The sequence below is a fragment of the Adiantum capillus-veneris genome, chromosome 30 (assembly GCF_014529385.1).
Source record: "Adiantum capillus-veneris isolate H3 chromosome 30, ASM1452938v2, whole genome shotgun sequence".
Taxonomy (NCBI): domain Eukaryota; kingdom Viridiplantae; phylum Streptophyta; class Polypodiopsida; order Polypodiales; family Pteridaceae; genus Adiantum; species Adiantum capillus-veneris.
In genome coordinates this window covers 56,773,675-56,799,135 of record NC_140960.1, presented here as the reverse complement: position 1 = coordinate 56,799,135, position 25,461 = coordinate 56,773,675, and the positions used below count along the sequence as shown (strand labels likewise).

The 25,461-nt window shown below is 46.8% G+C and overlaps 1 protein-coding gene and 1 pseudogene across 2 annotated transcripts in view; one reads left to right on the top strand and one right to left on the bottom strand.

Annotated features, from left to right (window-relative positions):
- The window catches only part of LOC147418010 (metal tolerance protein A1-like), a 61,530-nt gene that overhangs the window by 11,802 nt on the left and 24,267 nt on the right, over positions 1 to 25,461 (bottom strand). The gene's annotated exons all lie outside the window — the stretch shown is intronic.
- On the top strand, positions 1,279 to 4,425 carry LOC147418011 (uncharacterized; annotated as a pseudogene).

Below are 25,461 nucleotides of genomic sequence, written 5' to 3'. Positions count from 1 at the left end.
GAGGGCCATGACTATTCCCTTGAGAGACCCATTTCGCCAACTTGATTTGGGCGTGACAACGACCAAGTTCCTCTGTTCAGAGGCCCATGTACTTTGAGACTTGCTTCGGTCTTCCCTTTGAAGTTGCCTCCTCTCGGTAGCTTATCGCTCACCTCACTAAACTGCCTTTGTAACCCAACGGTTTTCCCTAGGAAATGCCATACCCGCTTGGAAGGGCATCGGCTCACAGGTGGCGTCCGCTGAGGTTGGTGGTGTCTCCCTTTTGCACCTCCCAACCCCTTTTTAGGTGAAGTTGACCCCCCCGGGGGGAATGGCACTTGGGCGCTCTTGTAGCTCATCTGGCTTCGCTTGGGGAGAATTACGTCATTTCCCCCGGAAGGGATCAGATTCAAAATAACAGCATAGGAAGGGGAGCATTATCTCCCCATCCGCCTATGCAGAGTACCCAAGTACAGGGGTACAACTTCACCGAGGAACTTCGCCACAGGCACGTGCCCTGCGGTTCCGTCCCTCGAGTGCGGATCACGGCGTACCTAGAAGGGCATCCGCTTCCCGCGAGCCTCCCCACCAAGGAGGATAACGGTCCTTTCTTCGGGTCCATCGAAGGGTCGAGTGCGTTGAAGGTGGAGTTGAATGGGTCTAGCCATCTCCCCCTAGAGTCATCAGCCGCCGACCAATTCATCAACAAATGCGAAAGCAAACGACCCTCTAATTGGGAGCACAACGTGCAAATGTTGTGTCCGCGCATATAGCTATCAACCATTTTGAGCCCACCTACTCTCGCGAGAGCCAGCATTCTCTCCTCCTTCCTATTCACTATAGTGCTCCTATTGAGCTGTAGCAGGTAGCCACGAGTTTGTTCAAAGCCGGCCGCCTTATAGGGCTCCAACGCCAGGCACGAATGCCTCTCGTCCCACTTGTCCCATGCGTGGTAGCGAACTGAGCTAAAGTCAGCCGCTAGGATATACTTATTCATCCAGTTCTGGGTTCTTGTCGTCCAAGTCCACTTCTTGAAGAACACTTTGGAAAAAAAGGGTTCATGCGGTAAAAATGCTCATGTTGACTAGGTACTGATGCTGGTGATCATGGGTTGTGCAATCAGAGGGTATGCAACTCCTCTTAAGTGCCTGGACATGCACGTCTTGCGTACAAGCTCATAAAGGTGCCATAACACTTCCTAGGCTACCTAAACCCTAGAACTAGGTACACCTTGTCCACATGCACATAGGGTTAGATGTGCACGTGACGCGCCTTGGGTTGAGTGGGAGGTGCCATCGTATGAGACCTTTGCGCACTAAACAATTGCACAAGGAGAAGGCAGCCTGTTAGGTGGAGATGGAGCCCCTCAAGGCCACATGGTCCAAGTATGGTTGCACTCTCTTATGTGATGGATGGATAGATGTACGCAGGAGGAATGTATACAACAAACATTCTTGCGCTAGCTACAAAGGGACCATGTTTCTTCGAGCTTTAGATGTTTCGCAGTCAGGCACAGTAATCACAGAGGAGTTTATATGGACACATGTATGTGCTGCCATCGAGGAAATTGGCCCAAAGAATGTGGTACAGGTTGTCACTGACAATGGGTCAAATTGTGTATCCATGGGCAAGATGTTAGAGCAGCAATTCCCTAAGATTGTGTGGACTCCATGTGCCAACCACAGCTTGGACTTGTTGTTAGAGGATGTGGGTAAGCTTCCTTGGGTTGATTCCTTGTTCATAGCAGCTCATAGCATGGTTAATTTTGTCAACAAAAGGCCAAAGAGTACAGCAAACAGTGACTTGCAATAGCTAAAGCCATAAGAGACTCGGTTTGCTTACATGTTTATAGTTCTAGAGAGGCTTGTGAGAGGCGACATGGCTTGCTTCGCACGGTTGTCTCTAGAGAGTGGGCAGCATGGGATGAGAAGGATGAACCACGGTCCAGGCATTTTCTCGTTTGGTCATGAATGAGAATTGGTGGCTAAAGGCAGGAACAGGATCGTTGGGATTGGTTCCATTGCCCAATCCATGCAGTGGCACACATACTCCATCCTCTTTGGAGGAGTGAAGATCAATTTGTGAATACTGAGTTGGAGGATGGGTGGAGTACTTACATTGGGCGTCTTGTGGGAAATGATGTCGAGCTTATGATTAAGCTTGAAGATCAGTTACTTCTCTACCGTAATGGTAGTAAAAGTCCACTGCATGGGAGAAATATGGTATTGGCACGCCGGAGTTGGTACGTTCCTAGATCCCAACCTACTCTTATGCATTGACTAATCTTGATTCTTGTGAGAAATCTTTAAAGTAACTATTACCAATATAATACTCCTCTTGTACAGAGAAGGATTGCAATAAGAGTGCTCTCCCAAGATTGTAGCTCTGGACCAGCAGAGAGAAATTGGAGCACATGGGCTCTTTTTCATACGAAAAAGAGGAACAAGCTCTCCACTTCACAATTGGAGAGACTTGTTTATTGTCATTGTAATCTGCAATTGCTAGAGCTTAATGGAAATCCCATAGAGCGACGTCAAGTTGATCCTCACCAGGTAGACATCAACAATTGCAACGAGATTCCAGATATTTCTAAAGAGGAGAGAGACATATATGCCATGCTCTATGAGGAGATGATAGTTGCAGCTCGAAGGACACGCTTTGAGACATGGGTCAACACTATTGTTGCTGAAACCAGCCTGTTCAATCCAAAAAGGGCGGCAAACTTTACTTCAAACCTTGATTTAGCTTTCACCCATTATTAGTCGTCTATTCTACCTGTACTTTCAACACACAACAAAGGGGAGAGGGATACAGGCTGCTAGATTGCACCTGTATGAGTAGACCGACACCAGATTGGCCCCTAACTTAGGCGCCCCTTTCGGTATTTCTTTATTGCTTAAAAGAGGGAATAAACACTGTGGTTCCCTACAAGCTGCCCCGCACAAGCTTGGCTGAATTTCAACTGTTCCGGCCTGATTTCGGTAGCATAACTGTACTAGGACCCTTCACAGTCAGTATTCCCACGCATTGAATGACTTTCCCGACGCATACGGGCACTTTGCAAAACCTGGCGAGAATCTGCAGCACGCTGAATTCTCTGTTTTCAGCCCCGAAAATGCGCCAGATCACCTATACAACGGTCCCCTCGCGTCCCGAACCTCCTGGGGGTATTAGGGACCGTTTAGGGCCAAAACCCTAAACCTGCAAAAATACACAGCAGGCTGTAATTTACTGTTTCGGGCTCCGTTTCGCGTGCTGGTCGCATCCGTAGCAAAGTCCTTGAGCTCCCGCACCTATAGGGCTACTTGCCCTTTGAATCGGACAAGATTTCTAGCGTGAAACCTCTCCGAATTCACCTGTACCTGCGGGGGATTAGCCGCTAGCTAATCCAGTACCTGTGCAAGAGGCTCTTGCCTCAGCAATCGCGCATGAACCCACACAGCTGTACATTGGTCAATTGAAAAGCCCACTAGAGGGGCATAACATACTGACATACGGGAGAGAGAGGACAGTGCGTAGCGTGCAGGGCATCACTCCTGGCACCGCACTATACATAGGAGGGAAAGCAAGCACTCCATAGCTCTTAACCTGTGACAGAAGCTGAAAATGAGCCTCTCCCATCTTAAAAATCAGCGCCACTTCTTGTTGCATGAGGAAAGTGCACCAGAATGTGCCACTTGGCGCATTTACAAGCATTTTCCCGTTTCGGGGTTGCCGCCTAAAAATCTCCCAACCAGTTGCCCAGTTGACTTCACGGCAGAGTAAAAAAATGTTTCCCTAGTCATACCGGAGGTAATGACGCGAACACAGTTTCAGGTCCCAAAATAGCAGTTCCCTAAATTTTAGGAGGTGTTGCCATTGTATCTTTCTAGGTCATCTGACCCCCTTTGTACACTGCAGCCACACCCAGAACTGAAATGTAGGCTCTGTAGCAAAGGATTCCACTTTGGCTGGTCAATGACCCCACTTTGGCTAACCATAGTCCTTGTCCAACCTTAGTGCTCTCTCTTGCCCTCAGGCCTGGACTCCCTCTGGACAGTTCCACACTAGCTATGCAATGCAGGGCAGTTAGATTTCCCGAGGGGTGTTTCCAAAAAGTGAAAATAAATAGATAATAAGAAAGAAATCAACAAAAAGGATAGATAGTAGTCACACGCTGGTGACACAACTGTACAAAAACCCTCTGATTCCAACTCAAAAAGAGCAATTACAGCTCGCTGGAATTGCTGGTTTTTCACTTGTTTTGAGCCCCAACACTTCCCAGAAGTGTTCTCTGACAATTGGGCACTGTTCCCAATGCATCTGGCATCCATACGACTGCAAAACAGTAAATTTCAGACCGCTGTATTTTCTGGTTAGGACCTGCTTTTGACCTAATTCCAGCTGTCAATTGTCCCTGCACTGTTTCCAATGCCTTGGACTACGTGCCCCTTGATTCTGGCATGATTCCGAGCACAAAACAGTCCCAAAACAGCCCAAATCAGCAATAAAACAGTGTTGATTTTTGTGTGTTTACTTGAGAGGTTATCACCCTCTCGTTTTCCTGATTTGGAGTAGCAGTTAGCTACTCCTGTTCCTGTTCAGGGAGGCTCTTGCCTCAGCAATAGAGCATCAAACCACAAGACTGTACATGGTCAATCTAATGAGCCCACTAGAGGGGCATAGCCATAAAGAATAGGGAAGAGAGAGAGAGCAGTGAGAGGTGTGCAGGTCATGACATCCTGCACCTCACTGTACATAGAGGGTAAGCCAACACTCCATTGAAGCTCTCCCACCTGTGACAGCACTCAAAAACGAGCTCCCAGCTGAAAATCACGTTTTTGCCTTCTCTTTAAGTAGTAAACTAGCTTCAGAGTGCCAAGTGTCACTCATTTGTGCATTTTCCCGCTTTAGACCCTCGGGTCTAAAAATATCTCACATGCACCCTCTGTTGACTTGGCCACAGAGTAACAAAGTGATCCCCATGTCAAACTGCACGTAATGGCGCGAAGACATTTTGCCGTCCAAAAATAGCAGTGCCTAAAATTTAGGAGTTTATGGCATTACATTCTTCTAGGTCATCTGACCCTCTTTGTACACTGCAGCCACACCCAGAACTGAAATGTAGCCTATGTAGCAAAGGATTCCGCTTTGGCTGGCCAATGACCCCACGTTGGCTAACCATAGTCCTTGTCTAACCTTAGTGCTCTTTAGCCCTCAAGCCTGGACTCTCTCTGAACAGTTCCACACTGGCTATGCAATGCAGGGCAGTTAGATTTCCAGAGGGGTGTTTCCAAAAGGTAAAACAAACGAAATTCCCCAAAGAAAGAGAAAATAAACAAAAATGGAATTGCCACTGGCTGGTGACACAGTGCCTTTCTTCTGCTTTTTGCCGTGCTTTTTGGCTTTCTTTTGTGCGTCAAAAAGTTGAGCAATCCGTGCATCAACCACCTCTTGTAATTTCTTCTCTGAATACTGTTTGTGATCAGAAGGTTTCTTGAGAGCGGGTTCCAGGGGTGTAGTGGTTTTCTGCCACTGCGCATACACTTCCTGAAAAGAAGTCTCGCTTGTATATTTTGCCAATTTCCGATCCTTCGCAAAACTGAGCATCATCTTTGTTTGCATCGCCGATCAATTCACAACGCTTCATCTCTCTTTGCTCCGCCTGAGTAGGCCGAAGCAGGCCATACTCTCTACCGGAATCTTCGTTGTGATCCCCGCCCGCATCTCCAGATGCAGAGGGAGTCGACTGATCCTTGCGTGAAGCCATAGGTGCCACGAAAAAAAATTGAGGATCAGATTTCGCATAAAAGAGGAATCGGCCGGGCTCTGATACCACTGTAACAGACTTGGACACTCCAAGTCAAGAATCAATCGCGGCAGCACCAAATAACCACTTCAAACAATTCACAGATCACAATAGATTTGCACTGGCCCGGCGGAGTTCCGTGCCTAGAGATATTGACTACAAAGACTGGCGCCCCTTTCGGTATTTCTTTATGTATTAATCAATGTCAAAGTACAAAGAGCGGTTATGGTTTCACTCTCAGACTCTGCGTCCAAATGCTCTGAGAAGTGAGGCCCTAATCCACTAATATAAAGGTTACAAGGGATGGCCAAAAGCAGAGCCCCAAAAGCTTCTAAACAAAAGCAATTTCTCTCTCTCTCTCGCACTGAGCGCCAAAATAAAGCAAATTTTCTCTCTCAAATTCACTTGCGTAGCCAAAAATCAGCAATTTGCGTCGCTAGCTTTTTTTTTCAGCTTCCACAAAATCCAGGATTCCGTACCTGCTGCCACGTGGCACTGGCCCCAGCTTTTAGGGTTTTTCAGCCACTTAGGGTTTGAGCCAGCAGTTAGGGTTAGGGTTTCTGCAAAATTAGGGTTTCTGGCAGAAATTAGGGTTTGCAGGATTTTTAGGGTTTCTGGCAGAAATTAGGGTTTCTGTTGTCGGTAGCCACGTCATCACTTTGTGACATGTTGGTTCCACTCTGTGTGATCCCTATCGCACAATGGGAAGGAGAAACCCACCGCTGTGTCCAAAGCCTCACTGCCTCTAGCTGCAAGAAAGAGGACATGGACTCGAAAGCAAGCCTCCTCCAGGTCAAGAGAAGAGTCACCCAGAAACGGACTGAAACTGTAGTCGAAGAAGTCCCAGCATCTGCGAATGTCAAAGCTAGTCAAACCTCTAGGGACTACTGCGAAAGGAGAAGTCTGCACCGAAAAAGGCGGCCTCGAGTGGGGTTGTCCCTCTCGAGCCACACGGCTCGTAGCGAAAGCACTACCAAGAGATTGCCTCGCGTCAGACGCGTGTCCAGTCCCCTGCGTCTGAGGAGAAGTGGTGGAGGGGTCGTGAGATGAGGTTGTGGCCCCACCGAGGAGAAAGGGGGGACGGGAGGCGGAGCTGGAGGTGGAGGTGGGGGGAGGGGAGGAGGCGGGGGAGGCGGAGCGGTAGCGTCTGAGGGAGAAGGAGGTGGAGGTGGAGGTGGAGGTGGAGGTGGAGGAGCTGAAGTGGACGGATCCTCCTCAGGCGGGTCCTGCTGAAGGGGGTCAAAACGGTTCCCTGTCGAAAGCCAGTATTGCTAAGCTATAGAAGGTCGGCCGCCAAGGGAAGCAATGGAGCGAGCCCTCCCCTGTCGGCAACGGCCAGGAACCTGTTGCCAACCGTCAGCTGTCTCATCGTTGGTCTCAGTCGAGGTACCAGCTTGTGCGTCCTGTGTGTCAGGCTGTTGGGCATGCTCAGCCTTGGTAGGCTACGCCTGTGCTATGGGTCAAGATCTCCTCCGAGGAGAGGCCTTTGCCAAATGGCCCATCTGTCTGCAAATGAAACAATGATTCGAGAAGCCCGAGTACTCCACGCTCTGACGGAATCAACCCCCACTCACCCTAGGGAGTAGGATGACCTTAAGGAGAGTGTGGGTGTTCCGAACCAAAACACATACTCTGGGGATGCCGGCGGCCTTGGCAGCTACAGAGGCGGCCGTGCGAGGTGTCTCCAGGACAGTCCCAACCTCTGAGCCTATCTTGAACAAAAGTGGCAGGTACTCCCTCCTCAAACCGGGAAAGCAGATGGGCAGGTCTGCCTCCTATACCAGAACATCTGTAGCTGCATCAAAACCATGCCTCCACTGTCGAAAGTGGGCTCGAACTGCTCTGATGGCCAAGGGACTCATCACGATGATCTTGGACACCATCTCGGAGGTCTCAAACTCTATCTGATAGTAGCCGCGTCCGAGGAACTAAACATCCAAGATCTTGCCCACCTCGGCGAGAAGGCGGGCATGGAGAAGATCGCGAACCTCTCCTCTGTTGGGTTTGGTGCCGAGAATCTTGCAAATGACGGAAGTCGCCTGCAGGCATTCCACCTCTGCTGCGAGGTTCGCTTGCTCTGTCGGCGCGAGAGCAAGTTGGATGGTGGGCTCTGCGGGGTCGGACGAGGGCGCTTCCTAAGAGTCCCTCTGAGGTGGAGCATGAGCCTCCATCAATGTCTGCTACCGTGAAGAAAGGGCGAAATGTCGATGACGAGCGGTGGTCCTCTGCTAGCCAAGCGCGACGGAATTGCTGACGAATTTACCCGAGCCAAACCAGGGGGGGGAGGGGGGTTTTGCGGTGCAGAAAAAACGGGAGTGTGAGGCTGGGGCGGAAGGGGGGCTGAGGCGCGGCGGGCTGGGGCGGAAATGCTCCGGGTTTGTTGCGCGTTGTGGCTTATGCGCGCTGGTGCTGAGTGCAGGCAGCGGGCGGGCAGGACAGGCAAGGCGAGGGAGGTCTGGCTGCTGCGCGCTGGTGCAGAGTGCAGGCAGCGGGCGGGCAAGGCAGGGCAGGCAGCGCGAGGGAGGCTGGGAGGGGGGGGGAGAGCGATGGCGGGCGCAGGGGAGAAGGGCAAGGGTAGCAGCGAGCGTCGGGACCTAGTTTGAGCAAGGTTAAAGATGGCGTTATTGTAATTGTTTTCCCAATCTTTCCTTTAGCTCCCTCTCTCGGCAAAATAGATCACATGGTCTCATCCCAATACATGTCTATAGGCCTCAGATGGCGCTACTATAAACCTGGTAAGACGAAAGGCACATCCACACAAGAGGGATTGATCTGTGACCAAATATCCTGCAAAGTATAGCAAAATGAGGCATCATGCAATACCGAGTTAGAAATGCACGATCCTCGTGTTTTAGTCCGGTGGTGGCTCCAATATCTCCCAGGAGCAGATTAGGGAATGAGGAGTACTTTCTCCGCGATGCATTCCACATTGTTGCCCACCCGATAGGCTGGAATGAGGCAAGACCCCTATTCCTAGGTTTTCTCGGGGTTAGAGTCTCCAATGTTTTGCAGTTTCCCTGCTAAATATGGGCAGTTTGTCACTAAGTGACATTTATTAGGTCCTAACATTTATTTATCTAGGTTGTGGGGTCTTCAAGTTGAGTAGGGTACTTTTTGCTTATCCCTATATAGGGCGACACCCCCCTTGTACTTTATGCATATCAGATTAGCAAAGCTTACCAACGTTTCGGTCCTGTGGACTCTCTCTAGCGTTTTCTCTCTCTAGCGAGAGTGCTCTAGCGTTTTTGCTCACACCAGGCTTTTCTCTCTCCTATGTTTTTGAGAGCAATATCTATATCTCTCCAACGTTTCCTCTCTCCTCCGCTTTGACACTTTGCTACACGTTCACTTGCAGGTTTCCTACCTGTGCCCATTCGGTGGACGGTAGGTGATAGGAGGACGTTTCCGAGAAGATCTCTCGTGATAAATCCGATATCTATTGGCTGCGAGGTTAGCTCGCGGATGCACACGAAATCATCATCCAATTCACCCTTTTCCATTGCACCTTTGACATGGTATCAGAGCCGCGACGTGCTCTTGAGTCGGACTGGTGATTTATGCAAGTATTTGGTGCTGAAATTTTGCGACAAAAGGAGACGTTTTGCTGTTTTTCACTCATTTGGGGCTGATTTTGGGCTAATTTGAAGGTTTCCCTTCATCCATTCTGACCTAGCCTCATCACATACCCAAGTTCTCCCACACAATGGAGAGAAGCAATGATCCTAAATTTAACTCCGTCCATGACGAAGAAGTACAACAAGAGGAAGTTCATGATGGAGCCTTTGTCAACGAGGAATGGGGAGATTGATCATTGGTCCCACTACTCCAATGTAGGTGATCGACCAATCAAGATACCTACCCTTCGCTCAGATCAGCAATTGAATGGCGAGAATTACGCTAGTTGGACAGCGGTCTTCGACTCTTACGAGCTTGGAGGTTTTGTCAACAATAACTTTCAAAAGCCAAAGGATATTGCAAGAGCAAAGCTATGAGAGCGTGTCTGCTCAAATCCAATCATTTATCATCCTCAATAGTACACCATCAGTCATTAGTCACATCCGATTGATGAAGGACACGAAGCCCTTCATCTACCGCGATGGATCTCCCTCTATAAGAGGGCAGCCCTTTGCTAATGCAAAAATTATGAACTCAGCGGCTAGCACACCTTGCAAGAGCGAAACACTACAGAGATGAGATCATAGAGAAAGAAAACGCTACCACAGGTAAAAGCTAGAGAGAGATGGTGCATAGAAATAGTTTGAGAGGGAGTGAAGGAAACGCTAGAGAGAGGGTATGCAATCCCAAAATGCTGGCAAGCATCTTCTATACACTAAATGAATGAGTACACAAAAGTGACGCACGAGTCCCAGTATAGGCACCCCAAATTGGTGCCCACTACCCTACCTCACGACTCAATAAATAGGGGTGTCCTCTAAAATTTATGCCACATCAAAATAAGTGTTAATGTCAGGTGCAGCGGAAGTGAATGTTGAACTTTGCTCAAGATGAGTGCTCCGAACTGTGCTCAAGGGTTCCTTTTACTTATGGAAGGGAGAGCCTTCCGTTCCTTTAGTGAGAGAGTGCAAATAATCACAAACAAAGAGGTAAACATTGTGAATGAAGGTACTGAGACTGAGAGATAGAGAGAGAAGAATACGACACCAGACAAGTTGCCAAACCCTCCTCCGAAGGCCCCACTCTCTATGGCGAGAGCGGTCTACTACTATTGATTGCACAAATCTCTACAATGCTTGGACTTGCCGACGATGTCGACGACGATGAGGATGACGACAAGACGGCTGAAATCTGAAAACGCTTGTCACAAAGTGATGACGTGGTGGACAGCAGAAACCCTAATTTCTAGCTGAAACCCTAAAATCCCTGCAAACCCTAAAAACTGCCAGAAACCCTAATTTGCAGCAAACCCTAAATTCTGGCTGAAACCCTAATTTCTGTCAGCAAACCCAACTTTCTCCCGGGGGTGCCACGTGGCAGCAGCAGTACGGAATTGCAGAATCTGCGTTGAAGAAAAGCAGCTTTTTAGCCTGCGCAATTGAGAAAGAGAGAGAAAAAGCCTTTTTGCTTTTTCTTTGGGACTCTCAGAGAGAGAGAGAGAAAGAGCAGATGCTTTTGGGCTTTCAGAGCTTTTGATTTTGAAGCTTTTTGGGACTCTGCTTTTGGGCATCCCTTGTACTTTTAAATATGTGGTGAGGGCTTCACTTCTCAGAGCATCTGGACGCAGAGTCTGAGAGTGAAACCCTAGCCACTCTCTTGTACTTTGATCTGATTAATATAAAAAGAAATACCGGCAGGGGCGCCAGTCTTTGGGGCCAATATCTCTAGGCACGGAACTCCGCCAGGCCAGTGCAAATCTATTGTGATCTGTGAATTGTTTAAAGTGGTTATTTGGTGCTGTCGAGGTTGATTATTGACTTGGAGTGTCCAAGTCTGTTACAGTGGTATCAGAGTACGGCCGATTTCTCTTCTACGGGAAATCCGATCCCCGAATTTTTTTTCCGCGGCACCTATGGCTGCAGGCAATGATCAGTCGACTCCCTATGCATCTGGAGATGCGGGCAAGGATCACAACGAAGATTCCGGCACGGAGTATTGCCCGCCTAGGCCTACTCCAGCGGAGCAGCGAGAGATGGAGCGTCGAAAATTGATTGATGATGCAACAAAGATGATGCTCAATTTTGCCAAGGACCCGAAGATGGAAAAATATATGAACCAGACCTCTTTGGAAGAGGTACAGACGGAGTGGCAGAGAACCACAACAGCACTCCCGAAACCCGCTCTCAAGAAACCTTCTGCCTCCAAGAAATATACGGAGAAGGAACTGGAGAACGTGGTTGATGCACAGATTGCTTAGCTTTTCGACGTGCGAAAGAAAAACAAAAAGCACGGCAAAAAGCAAAAGAAAGGCACTGACTTTCCGGGATATTGGGGTCGGCGGTCGACATTCGACAAGGCAAAGAAACTGAAGAAGCGTGTCAAGTTTGAAGGCTTACCCAGTTCTTCTTCTTCTTCTTCTGACAGTTCTTCTAGCTCTTCAGACTCGAGCGAAGAAGACAGAAAAAGCAAAAAGCGAAGCAAGAAACAACGCTTTGGAAAGGGCAAGAAAAAGGCAAAGAAGTCTAAGTCTCGCCCAGTGAGTGACACTTCTACATAGGACTCGTCTACTGACAGTTCAGACTCTGACAACGGAAACTTTTATGCGAACAAGAAGAATTTTTACAAAGCCAACCACTATGACTTTCTGGAAGATAAAACCAAGAAAGTCCGAGAGTTTAAGGAAGGTGGCCAAGCACTTAAGTTTGATACATTTTCGGGATACTCCGATGCTTCGAAGGCTTTGTCTTTTATACAGCAGTTTGACATCGCTTTCGCGAGAGGACGCTATTCAGAGCACTCCAAGATTCGGAGAGCTGCCTCTTATTTTAAGGGGAATGCTCGCACTTGGTGGTCCACGCTTCTATTAAGCAAGACTGTGCCAGTTACATGGCTAAAATTCAAGAGGCTTTTTATTTCTTCTTGGTTGACTCAAGAGTTTGAGCGAGATATACGAGCTGCTTGGAACCATCTCCAAATGACCAAGAGCGATACAGTGAATTCTTACCGTGAAAGATTCTAGAGCTCTTTTCTACCCGCCTCTTCATTCAAGAAGATCTCGTTCAGAGAGCAGATTGAGCGGTTTACCTTGGGTCTACCTACAGAGATCCGAGATCACTGCTTGGAACAGAAGTCAGCTTCTATTCAGGAGTTGATGAGTCATGCAAAGCGGGGCTTTGCAATTCACTCTAGCAGTCTGACCTACCCCACAGATGAGGTCACGACACAACGAACCGGACAGACTTCTGGGAATGAAAGTAGAAAAAGAAACAGCAACCCAGAGAGAGAGGATGCACGACCCAAGCTTACTCCTCAGGAGAGAGCTCGCTTCATCAGGGAGGGGAAGTGCTTTGGATGCGGGGAACTTAGACATATCTCCGCGAAGTGCCCTAAAAAGGCACAGAAAGAACGCAATGACAAGGAAGATGAAAGGCCTGAGAGTTCGAGAGCAGCTGAGGACCGTGTACGAAAAGGCAAGATGAAAACAGGACTGGTTTCAGATTGTGTGGGTACCGATCCCGACACCATGGATGAGAGTACAGAACTTTGACGAGCTTGGGGCCAAGTGAAAGATCAAGAGGCCCTAATTTTCTTTGATGGAGGAGCCAAGGCCAACTTCATTTCACTGGAATTGGCGGCGTGGCTCGAGATTACTCCCGATCGAATGGGACCACTTGCAGAGGAAGTTCTAGCGGCACCCGGCAGGGACAGCCATTACACCTGTCATTGGCAAACTTCGGTTGCATTGTCAGGGGTATTTGGGGCATGAGGACTTCTTCATAATGCCTTTGGAGGGTTGTAATGTTCTCTTAGGGATTCCCTGGTACCACAAGAACAACGCCGTGGTCAATTATCGGGCGACAAAAGCGACTTTGACTACAGAAAAGGGCAGAACAATTGTACTTGATATTAAACTAAAGGGCGAGTCTGTCCCTATTGTATCGGCTTCGGCCATTTCAAAATTAATGAAATCCAGTCTGTTTGTTTACTCGATCTTTATGAAAGAATTGAGTGATAAGGATAGGACAAATATGTCTAAACTGGATAAAGAACGCCAAGATTTTCTCCACTCTCACGCCGATTGCCTCTCAGAGGGCCTACAAGGAGAGTTACCACCTGCTCATCCTGAAGATCATACCATTGATCTGATACCTAGAAGCACGCCACCGAACCGGCCACCCTACCGTGTGAGCCGAGCACAAAATGAAGAGATTATGAACCAAGTGAAAGACCTCTTGGAAAAGGGTCTTGTCCAGCCTAGTACTTCACCGTATTGCTCTCCAGTGTTGTTGGTTTTGAAGAAAGACGGATCTTGGAGAATGTGCATCGATTATAGAGCTCTCAACAAAATCACCATCAAGAACACATTTCCGATTCCTCGGATCGATGATATACTCGACAGGTTACAGGGATCCTCGTGCTTTAGCAGGATTGACTTGAAGAGTGGATATCATCAGATCAGGATAGCGCCGGGAGACGTCTACAAGACAGCTTTTCGAACGACTTTTGGGTTATTGGAGTTTTTGGTGATGCCTTTTGGCTTAACCAATGCTCCTGCGACATTTAACCGGATGATGGATAGGAATTTTCGAGAGTACAGGCTATTTGTTGGCACTTTCTTTGACGACATCATTGTTTTCTCCAAGAATGAGGCAGAACACAGAGATCATCTGCTTCAGGTCTTTCAGGCATTGCGAGATCACAAGTTAGTGATTAATGCAAAGAAAAGTGAATTTTTCCTACCAGAGATACACTTTTTGGGGCACATTGTCTCAGAAGCAGCAGGAGTGCAAATGGACCCGGCCAAGATAGAGACTATCCGTGATTGGCCCATTTGAAGAATGTCCATGAAGTGAGAAGCTTCTTGGGATTGTGTTCGTACTACAGGCGGTTCATACGAAAGTTTGCAGAGGTTGCTTCCCCTTTGCATGTCTTGACATAGAAAGGAGTCTTTCTCGTGGGGATCCACAGAGGTGACTGCCTTTCGGACATTGAAAGAGAAATTGACTACGGGACCAGTTTTCACTTTGCCAGACTTGCAAAAGTCATTTGAAGTATATTGTGATGCTTGTGGTCGTAGTCTGGGTGCGGTCTTGATGCAAGAAGGCCATGTCATTGCTTACGATAGCCCATTGTTCTCTAGGCTAGAGATGGCAGCACAGTAATATGAGAAAGAGTTTTTGGCGGTTATCCGTGCTCTTACTCAGTGGCGGCATTACCTACTCGGAGCGGATTTTACTGTCTTTACAGACCATCAAAGTTTGCGCTACTTCTTGTCACAGAAGCATCTTTCGGAAAAGCAGATGCGGTGGGCGAACATCTTGTCACAGTTTCACTTCCAAATTGTCCATGTGCAGGGACAGAAGAATGTGGTGGCAGATGCTTTGTCTCGAAAGCCATTGGTTCTGGCTATTTTCGTGATACATCGTAGGAGCTTCGAGGATATGGTCAATCAGTATGCCACAGATACAGATTTTGCAGATATTTTCACACAGATACGGGATGGGGAGACAATAGCTGGATAGTCCCTTCGGGAAGGCTACTTGATGAGAAAGACTATGTTGTGCGTTACACAGCCGTTGAGGGAAAAGGTTATGACTGAATGCCACTGTCCACCTTTTACAGGTCACCGCGGCATTGCTACCACCATTAAAGGGGTAGAGAGATATTTCTTTTGGCCGAGACTCACGAAAGATGTGGAAGAGTTTGTGCGCAGTTGCTTGGTATGCCAAAAGGTCAAGTTTGACAGGCATAAGGCATAGGGATTGTTACAGCCTTTACCCATACCCACCCGCCCCTGGGAAAGTATAGCGATCGATTTCATTTTTGATCTCCCGAGAACACAGAGTGGTCACGATGGTATCTGGACTGTTATTGACAGATTTAGCAAACAGGCTCGTTTCATTCCAGTGAAGAAAACAGTCAAGCCGGATCACTTAGCGAGATTGTTTGTGGCCCAGATTTTCAGATTACATGGCATGCCTGAGACATTGTCTCCGATAGAGACCCCAGATTTACGAGTTTGTTTTGGAAGGCAATTTGGGAGAACATTGGCACGCGGTTGCAATTCTCGTCATCGTTCCACCCGCAGACTGACGGGCAATCCGAGATTGCCAATTCAGTGGTTCTAGATTTATTGAAGTCTTATATCTCAGATCAGAAGACTCAATGGAAAAGATATTTACCTTTGGTGGTATTTGCCTACAATAACACGATACACTCTTCGATGAGGAGGGCGCCATTTGAGATTGTTGAAGGTGCTGCGAAGGTTCCACCCTTCCTGAGCACGAAAGATAAGATCTTTGAAGCGGATGAATATACGTGAGATCTGGATACGGCTTTTGCCAAGGTTCGCAAGACTTTGCAGAAGTCTCCAGAACGATAGAAAAAGGCAACGGATCGCCATCGTCGCGACATGAAATTGAAGGAGGATCATTGGGTGCTCTTACGTTTTGAAAAGGCACGCCTACGAAAGAAAAAGGGAAAGGAGAGGCTTTTTCCAAAGCTTAGTATGCGATACTACCGCCCTTTCCAGATTACTGAAAAGATAAATGATGTCTCCTTCCGATTGAAACTGCCAGATACTTGGAGGATTCACAATGCATTTCATGTGAGTCTCTTGAAACCTTTTAAAGGTGATGTGCCTGATGATGGGGAGCCTGATGAGCAACCCAAAGTGGAAGAAAACGAGGAGATCCTTGTTCCTCAACAGATTTTGGCACATAAGGATACGAAGAATAAGGGTAAAGTCCGAAGGCGGTTCTTGGTTAAGTTCAAGAATTATCCTGCACTTGATGCGAAGTGGATGGAGGAGGAGGACCTAGCAGATACTCCTCAGATTGTGAAACTTTACCTCGATGCTTTTGGTTTAGCATAGTCTACTCCAAATGGAACCCAGAATTCAGCTTGGCCGGAGATCTGGTGCAGTGGGATGCACAAGAGGGGAGTTTGTCCGCTCCTTTGTCAACAGATGCCTTGATTTAGATACTAAAGTCACTGATGTCTCTTTGAGCTTCAGGGATACTGAGAGCTGATAGTATTCTGTTGGATGACTCTATGAAATGGAATTCCTGAAATGATACTGATTTGTTCTTGACTTCTTTTGAGTGCAGGAACTGATAGACGAAATGACTCTAGCATTTTGGTCTAATTGATCTCGAATAGACATGGTTGCAATAGGGGCTAGTCAATCGGACATCGATGAGGTCCCGATTGGACCTAGATGTGATTGCTAGCTACATTGCCGATAAACCATGGTCTAAGATCCGAATGAATGTTGAATGTCATGTGATGTCCTGTGATGTCTGCTGATGTTCTGTGATGTTGTGTGATGTGACTGTCGATTTTGTACATGTGCTAGATGTGTGTTCCTAGTACGTAGGTACTAACAGTCAGTGTCTGCTAAGACGGTTTATGGCTTCTGTCGGTTTTGCAAGCGTAATCGCGATCGATTACAATGCTTTCAAGAGGGGGGTATGTCACAAAGTGATGACGTGGCGAACAGCAGAAAACCTAATTTCTGGCTGAATCCCTAAAATCCCTGCAAACCCTAAAAACTGCCAAAAACCCTAATTTGCAGCAAACCCTAAATTCTGGCTGAAACCCTAATTTCTGTCAGCAAATCCTAATTTCTGCCAGGGGTGCCACGTGGCAACAACAGTACGGAATTGCGGAATCTGCGTTGAAGAAAAGCAACTTTTTAGCCTACGCAGCTGAGCAATTGAGAGAGAAAAAGCCTTTTTGCTTTTTCTTTGGGACTCTCAGAGAGAGAGAGAAAGAGCAGATGCTTTTGGGCTTTCAGAGCTTTTGATTTTGAAGCTTTTTGGGACTCTGCTTTTGGGCATCCCTTGTACTTTTAAATACGTGGTGAGGGCTTCACTTCTCAGAGCATCTGGACGCAGAGTCTGAGAGTGAAACCCTAGCCACTCTCTTGTACTTTGATCTGATTAATATAAAAAGAAATACCGGCAGGGGCGCCAGTCTTTGGGGCCAATATCTCTAGGCACGGAACTCCGCCGGGCCAGTGCAAATCTATTGTGATCTGTGAATTGTTTAAAGTGGTTATTTGGTGCTGTCGCGGTTGATTATTGACTTGGAGTGTCCAAGTCTGTTACAACGCTAATGGCTGAAATCTGCAAATCTTTATCTGCTGAATTCTGACTCTATGTTGGTGACGACAGCGATGACGACGATGCGACGAAGACAACGCGCTGAAAACGCAGATGCTGAAATCTGTGTTTTCCAGGCTGAATCTGCAAACATCGGTGGATCTGACCGTGCGGCGAGGATCTATTGCGGGAAGGTGAGATCTACGAGGTTTGGGACTTCTATTGCGGTGTCTATGCTGAAAACTGAAAACGCTGGTCTATCTGTTGAATCCGTCACGGAGGAATTGCAAAACGCTAAGTTGCCTGGTGCTCCAAAAACACTAGGGCTGATCCTATTGTTCTGCTAATGCTAGGGCTGATCTGTGATCTGTTGTCGCCAAGCTGCTGCAAATGCAAAACATTGGGCTGATCATGCACTAAGCACTTGGAGAAAACGCTAGGCTTGGTCCTTTGGCTGAAAACGCTAGGTGATCATGCCAGGGAGGGTCTTGCCGAAAAGGTGCCTTTTGAACACGTGGTTCCTACTGCCTCTTTTGCCATAAAGTGCTAGCGCTAGGGTTTCTTATAAGCTTGCATGGCTAAATTGCCCTACCCAGTTCCCAACAAAAGTCACTTAAAAATAATAAGTAAAAATTGGCAAAAATAGGGAAAATAGGTCTATGCACTGTAAAAATTCTCTTGATGGGTTCTGATGGAAACCTGATGATCATGCTGCGTGCGACCAGAGGATATGCATCTACTCTAAGTGCCTAGTCATGCACGGTCTGCGAACAGACTCACAAAATTGCCAGAACACTTGCTAATCTAGGCTGACTGAACTGAACCGAACCCTTGCAATGAAGTAGCTTGTCCACGTACACATAGGGTTAGATGTGCACATGACAGTTAATAGTTGGCCAAGAAACCAAATCTGGTCCCTAGCAGGACAAAACCAAGGGGCAACTGCAAAAAGCTGAGAACTTGACCCTGGGAAATATAAGAACAGGGGTCCTGCCTCATGCCAACCTATCGGGTGGACAAATACATGGCTCATACCATAGGAAAAGATATGTCTAACTCAAATATGGCTGGGCACAACCATAAAACAGCCCCCACTCCCTAAATAGCCCTTGGGAGATATTGGGGCCAGACAATGAACCTCTTAACACCCCTCTCAGCTCCTAGATGGAGAAACAATCCAAGGAAGATGGCATGAAGGGATAATGTTGCCTGTGGTGACAAAGGTCTAGTCAAGATATCAGCAAGTTTATCTACGTAGAACAGTACTCAAGTCGAATAGTACCATTCAAGGTCTTCTCATGAACAAAGTGATATTGTATCTCTAAATGCTTGGTCCGGGTATGAAACACCATGTTTCTGGCAATAGCTATACAACTCTGATTGTCTGAATTAATCGTGGTGGTCTTCTACAGAAAACCAATCTCCAAAAGCGACCTCAATAACCACACTAACTCACATGTAGCACTTGATACTCGGCCTCCGTGGATGATGAGGCAATTGTAGGCTGCTTCTTGCTGCTCCATGAAATTGATTCTGAACCAAATGAAAAGATGTAAGCAGTGGTCGAATGTCGTCCATCTAGATCTCCACCCCAATCGGAATCCTCTATCCTCAACGAGTACTCAAGTCCATACCTCCAGTGGCATGGAAATGCTCAACAACTAAGATTGTTTCAAATACCACAAGATCCATAGAGACTACTTTAGGCGGGCTTTTTCATAAATGAATTGAGAAGTCCCACCAAAAAACTGGCAACTAAATGAGAGAACCGACTAGCTTCTGAAGCTTTGTAGCATCAGCTACATCTAAGGGGTAATACAGGGACAACTTCTCGTCAGGATCCATTAGAGAAGAGATCAGTCTGCACTCAATCATACCAAACGCTTCCAACAGCTCTTGGACATAGTTCTGTTGAGAGAGAAGATGCCCCCCTCTATCTGCCATATCTCTCGTCCAAGAGAGTAATGAAGCAAGCCCGGATTTGTCATCCCAAACTCCTTTGCAGGTCTCCATAGTATATGTGGATCATGGCTACCTACATCACAAGATGGTCTACATAGAGGATAATAAATGTCACCAATCCTTCCTCTAAGATAAAAATCTAGGTCTATAGCAAAACAATGAAAGAAATGTTGTAGGAAGAAACAATCAATCTTCTCGTACCACGCTCGAGGAGCTTTCTTTAGGCCATCGATAGCCTTCCGCAACGTGTAAACTTTGTCATTCAATCCTGGAACTAAGAATCCTATAGGTTGCCCACATACACCACCTCCTCTAAGTCATCGTTGAGAAAGGCCGACTTAACATCTCAAACGCCAGCCTTTGATGGTGGGTTGCTAGAGCAAAAGCTGTCCGAATAGTAGCCATTCTTGCAGTCCCGGAGCCAAGGTCTCGTCATAGTCCACTCCGAGTCTCTGAGAAAATCCCTTGGCAACGAGGCGTGCCTTGTGCTTATCTAAAGATCATTTAAATTTGTACTTCGTCTTGTAGACCCACTTGACACCAAAGACCTTCCGCTTTGGAAGCCACGGAACACCGCATTCAGGACGTCCTTCAGATTGTATAAGTATTCGATGATGCCTTTTGGTCTTGTACATGCTCCTACAATATTCAACAGGATGATGGACCTGATTTTTAGGAAGTACATACAGTTTGTGGGCACCTTCTTTGACGATATCATCATATTCTCCAAGAATGAAGAAGAACAGACGAAACATCTATTACAGGTTTTTGAGGCGCTGCGGAAACACAAATTGGTGATCAACCAGAAAAAGAATCGAGTTTCTCCTACCAAAGATGCACTTTTGGAGACACTGTCTCAGCAGAGGGTGTTCAAATAGAGCCATTCGGAATTGGTCAGAACTAAAGAATGTGCAAGAAGTTTAAATCTTTTTGGGTTTGTGCTCGTAAAACAACCAGTCCATTAGGAAGTTTGTGGAGATTGCTTCGTCTTTGCATACCCTAACTCAAAAAGGTCTACCATTCACAAGGGGACCCTCAGAAATTGCAATGTTCAATACACTCAAAGAGAAGTTGGCGACCAATCCTGTTTTGATATTATCAAATTTGCAAAAGCCTTTTGAGGTGTATTGTGATGCTTGTAGTGGCATCTAGGAGCTATCTTAATGCAAAAGGGCCATGTCATAGCTTACAAGAGTAGAATGTTCTCTAGACATGAGAGACTAGCACATATCTACGAGGAGTTATTAGCAGTGATACATGCTCTAACTCAATGGAGACACTACTTGCTTGGAGCGGATTTCACAGTGTTTACACATCATCAGAGTTTGTGATACTTCTTGTCCCACAAGCAGCTTTCGGATAAGCAAAGATCTATTGAAACGCACGTGAGAAAACTGCAAACAACTAAACTAGAACTGAAAGGAGAGAGAGAGAGAGAGAGAGAGAGAGAGAGAGAGAGAGAGAGAGAGAGAGCACGAAACGGTAGAGTTCCGTCCCTAGATGCACTCGCCCCAAAGACTAGCGCCCCTTCCGATATTTCTTTACTATTGCTTCGCAAAGGTAAAACTCCCTAAGGGTCCAGCTCTCTAAGATTATGCATCCAAATGCTCTTCAAAGACTCGCCCTTTAGGCACTTATAAATAGTACAAGGGATGCCCAAAAGCAAAGCCCCAAAATCTCTCATCCAAAAGCACTTGACCCCAATAGCATATGCTCCCAAAAGCTTGCGCAAAAACTCTCAAAATTAGACAGTAAAAAATGCGAAAATCCATATGTAGTGCCATGTGGCAACTGCCAGCGCAATTTACGAAATTTTTGTCCAGCCTTAGGCTTTGGACTTTTTAGGCTTTAGGTCCCTCGGCCAATGCTCTTCAAGTTGGCAAGGGGTAAGGTTGGGCATGCCACATCACCAATTTGTGACATCAATGATTATCTAATGCCTCTTCTGAAAAATGGATGTCGCCTGGCAACGAATCCAAGGGAGCTAGCATGAAGGGATAAGGTGGCCCATGGTAGAAAACTTTGGTGAAGATGTCAGCAAGGTTATCTGATGTAGAACAATACTCGAACCATCAAGGTCTTCTACAAACCAAAGTGATATTGTATCTCTATATGCTTACCCCAACATGAAACACCGTGTACTGTGCAATACCTTTACACTCTAGTTATCTGAATAAATAGTGGTGGTCTATTACAAAAAACCAATCTCTGAAAGCAACCTTCGTAGCCCAACAGGCTCACACGCAGCATTGCACGCAGCACGATACTCCGCCTCTGTGGAAGATAAGGCTAATATGGGTGACTTCTTATTGCTCCATGAAATTGCTCATCCAAATCAAAAGGTGTAGCTTGTAGTCAACCGTCATGAATTTGGATCTCCACCCCAATCAAAAACCCTCCATCCTCAAATAGTAATGCTATAGGTTGTACCTCCAGTGGCATACCAGATTTCCAACGATTTTGACTGGTCTAAATACCGCAAGATCCAAAGAGCCTACTCACAATGGGTTTAAGTGGGCTTCTGCATAAATAAACTAAGAAGTCCCTCTTGAAACTGATGCAAAACGGGAGTTCAACAACCACATAAGAGAGCCGACCAGTTTTCAATACTTCATAGCATCGACTACATCTAAGGAGTCATATAGGGACAACTTCTCATTTGGATCCATCAGAGTAGAGATCAGCCTACAGTTGGTCATGGTAAAAGCCTTTCAACAAATTTTGGGCATAGCACTGCAGAGAGATCTGCCTAATCTCCAATCCAAGAAAATAATGTAGCAAGCTAAGATCTGTCATCTCAAACTCCTTAGCCAATGTCTCATTTGTATCGCAAATATGCTGGTTATGGCTACCTACGATAACAAGATCATCCACATAGAGGATAAATAATGTCAGGCACTCGAAACTGGCCATAGGCGCCCTGAAAACCTGGTTGGACACCCATGTTCGCGTACATAGGGTTACCCATGCCTGTTTGCATTGTCCCGAACACATTCCCTGGCATATAACCTGTGGAAGGTCCAGCCATAGCTTGAAACATTGAACCACCTCCAAAATAACCAAGATAAGTAATAGGTAATGGAAGGGTCTGACGCATAGCCTGTTCATTACTCCCTTGACCATTCACAAATGGTTCATGTCCAGCTAAAGCAAGTTGCTTTGGATCATTGGACACCGCTAGTTGCTCAACCACATGGGCTTTCCATGAGTCCTCTGCACATTGGAAATCTCCTTTACCTACAACGGCTCAGCCATGCCCTATGTAGGAGGCTGAAAACCCTATGTCGGAGCCTGTAAGAACTCCTGCATCCTTGGGTTGCTAGCCAACTGCTGAAACACAACTTCTCTATGTTGCTTTTACCCATAACAATCCACGCTGCACTTTTTGAAGAAAAAGTGACTATCCCGTCGATGGAACCATATAACCGGACTGTACAACGTAGAGGGTGGTACTATTTCAATTAACTTCACATAGAGCACTTAGAAGAAAAGAGAACACAGATGCGTCCAGAGACTACAATATCACTACGCACACAAGACCAAGACCCTTTACGCCCCAAAGACTGGCGCCCCTTTCGGTATTCCTTTATTCAATTTAGGGTAGACGATCCGACCACTTAGTACAAGCTTTCACAAAGCTGTCCAAACCTGGCGAGGGCTGAAAACGCAGGTTTCCGACTTGATTTCGGTAGCATAACGACGCAAAAACCTCTGTAGGTCAAAAGTACCTGTCTAGGGCGGATTCCCTTGCTATCTGGAAGCTTTCTGGTGAGCTGTCATAGAAATTCAGTGTGCTGTAATTCTCTGTTTTTCACTGCCTGGTGCCCAAAAGCATGTACACGCATCCCAAGGCTCTCACGAGGCTCCACTCGTGTTCCCTTGAAGTTTAGGTGCGAAACCCTAAACCTACAGAAAAAGACAGCAGGCTGTAATTCCCTGTTTCGGATCGCTTTTAGCGGAGCGAACACGCCTACGCGTGTCCCAAGGGCTCCCGCACACAATGGGACAATTCCCCTATGCATTGGACGAGTTTTCACGCGAGAAAAATCTCCAAACTCGCAATCTTTCGCGATGGAATTGTGCGTACCTGTGGGGTATTAGCAATTAGCTAATCCGGTTCCTATTCAGAAGGCTCTTGCCTTGGCAAACGCGCATAAACCCCCAACCGTTTAGGGCCGAAACCCTAAACCCGCAAAAAAACACAGTAGGATGTAATTCCCTGTTTTGGGCTCCGTTTCGCGAGCCGGTCGCATCTGTAGCAAGCCCTCGAGCTCCCCCACCTGTAGGGCTACTTGCCCTTTGAATCGAACGAGATTTCTCACGTGAAACCTCTCCGAATTCACCTGTACCTGCGGGGGATTAGCCACTAGCTAATCCAATACCTGTGCAAGAGGCTCTTGCCTCGGCAATCGCGCATGAACCTACACAACAATACATTAGTCAAATGAAGAGCCCTCTTGTGGGCATCACATAACTGCACGTAGGGGAGAGAGAGAGCAGTGTGTAGTGTGCAGGGCATCACTCCTAGCACCACACTATACATGACAAGGAAAGAAAGCACTCCATAGCTCTTAACCTGTGACAAAACGCAAAGTGAGGCCTCTCCCAGCTTAAAATTCAGCGCCACTTCTTCATGCATAAGGAAAGTGCACAGAAATGTGCCACTTGGCGCATTTACAGGCATTTTCCCGTTTCGGGGTTGCCGCCTAAAAATCTCCCAACTGGTTGCCCGGTTGACTTCGCAGCAGAGTTGTAAAATGTTCCCCTTGTTATTCCGAAGGTAATGACGCAAACACATTTCACGGCCCAAAATAACAGTTCCCTAATTTTTAGGAGATGCTTCCGTTGGGCTCCCACTGGTCATCTGACCATCTATCCTCATTGGGACCGCATCCAACAATGCAATGTGGCCCAACTGTCGGATACTTTCTGTTGGTAGTCCCACCTTGACTTTATGCCTTTATTGAGTTCACTTCCTAGTATACATCAACTTGCTGAGTGCGACGGGGGGGGGGCCTACATGATCTTGCACTGAGCCTAGACATCCCCTTACTATACGAATTCCAGTGCCGACTAAGTTCCCGTCTGCGGGGGAAACTACCATTCACATTGGCCATATAATGTCCGACCATTTGCAACTTCAAAAAGAGGGTCTCAAAAATAAAACAAAAATCATTGGAAAGAAACCAACAACTAAGGTTTGTAGTTGCCACATCCTCGTGACATAGTTAACAGCTGCCACGTCCTCCTGACATACCCCCCTCTTGAAATCGCAAACGTCCTCGATTGCATACCATAAATACACGCCACTGATGATCTTGTGCTATCAACACTCTTTTATCATCGCATGTATCCACAAGAAAGATCGTACACATAATGACTTAATGAGACCTTCATTCTTTTGTCATTTCCATCTATTACACTGAAGTCATATGTAACTTCGATGTGCTAGCTCTACCATTACCCCTCCTTTGCACACGTTGGGTTGGAGGCAATTTCAGCCTGTAAGCCACATCGTTGATCTTGTCAAGGACTTGAAAAGGCCCATAGTAACGCATGCTGAGCTTAAGAAACAGCCGTTCCTTGCCCTTTATCTTCTTTAACCATGCCTTTTCGAACCTTAACAATACCCAATCACCAGGTGATAGACGGCGACGATTAGCAGCCTTTTTCTGCTTTGCCTGAGTCTTCTCCAAGGCAACTTTAATTTTCTTATACATTTCATCCAGGTTTTCAACATATCGATCTGCCTCAAAGATCTTGTCCTTTGTATGCAAAATGGGAGGAACTTTTTTGCCGCCTTCAACAATCTTGAAAGATGCTTTGCAATTTGACGAATGCACCGTATTATTGTGCGCATACTCAAGCATAGGCAAACATTGTTCCCACTTGCCCTTGTTATCTGACACATAGCATTTCAGCAGATCTAAGAAAGTAGAATTAGCCTCTTCTGACTGTCCATCAGTTTGTGGATGAAACGAAGACGAGAACTTGAGCGTAGTGCCCATGTTC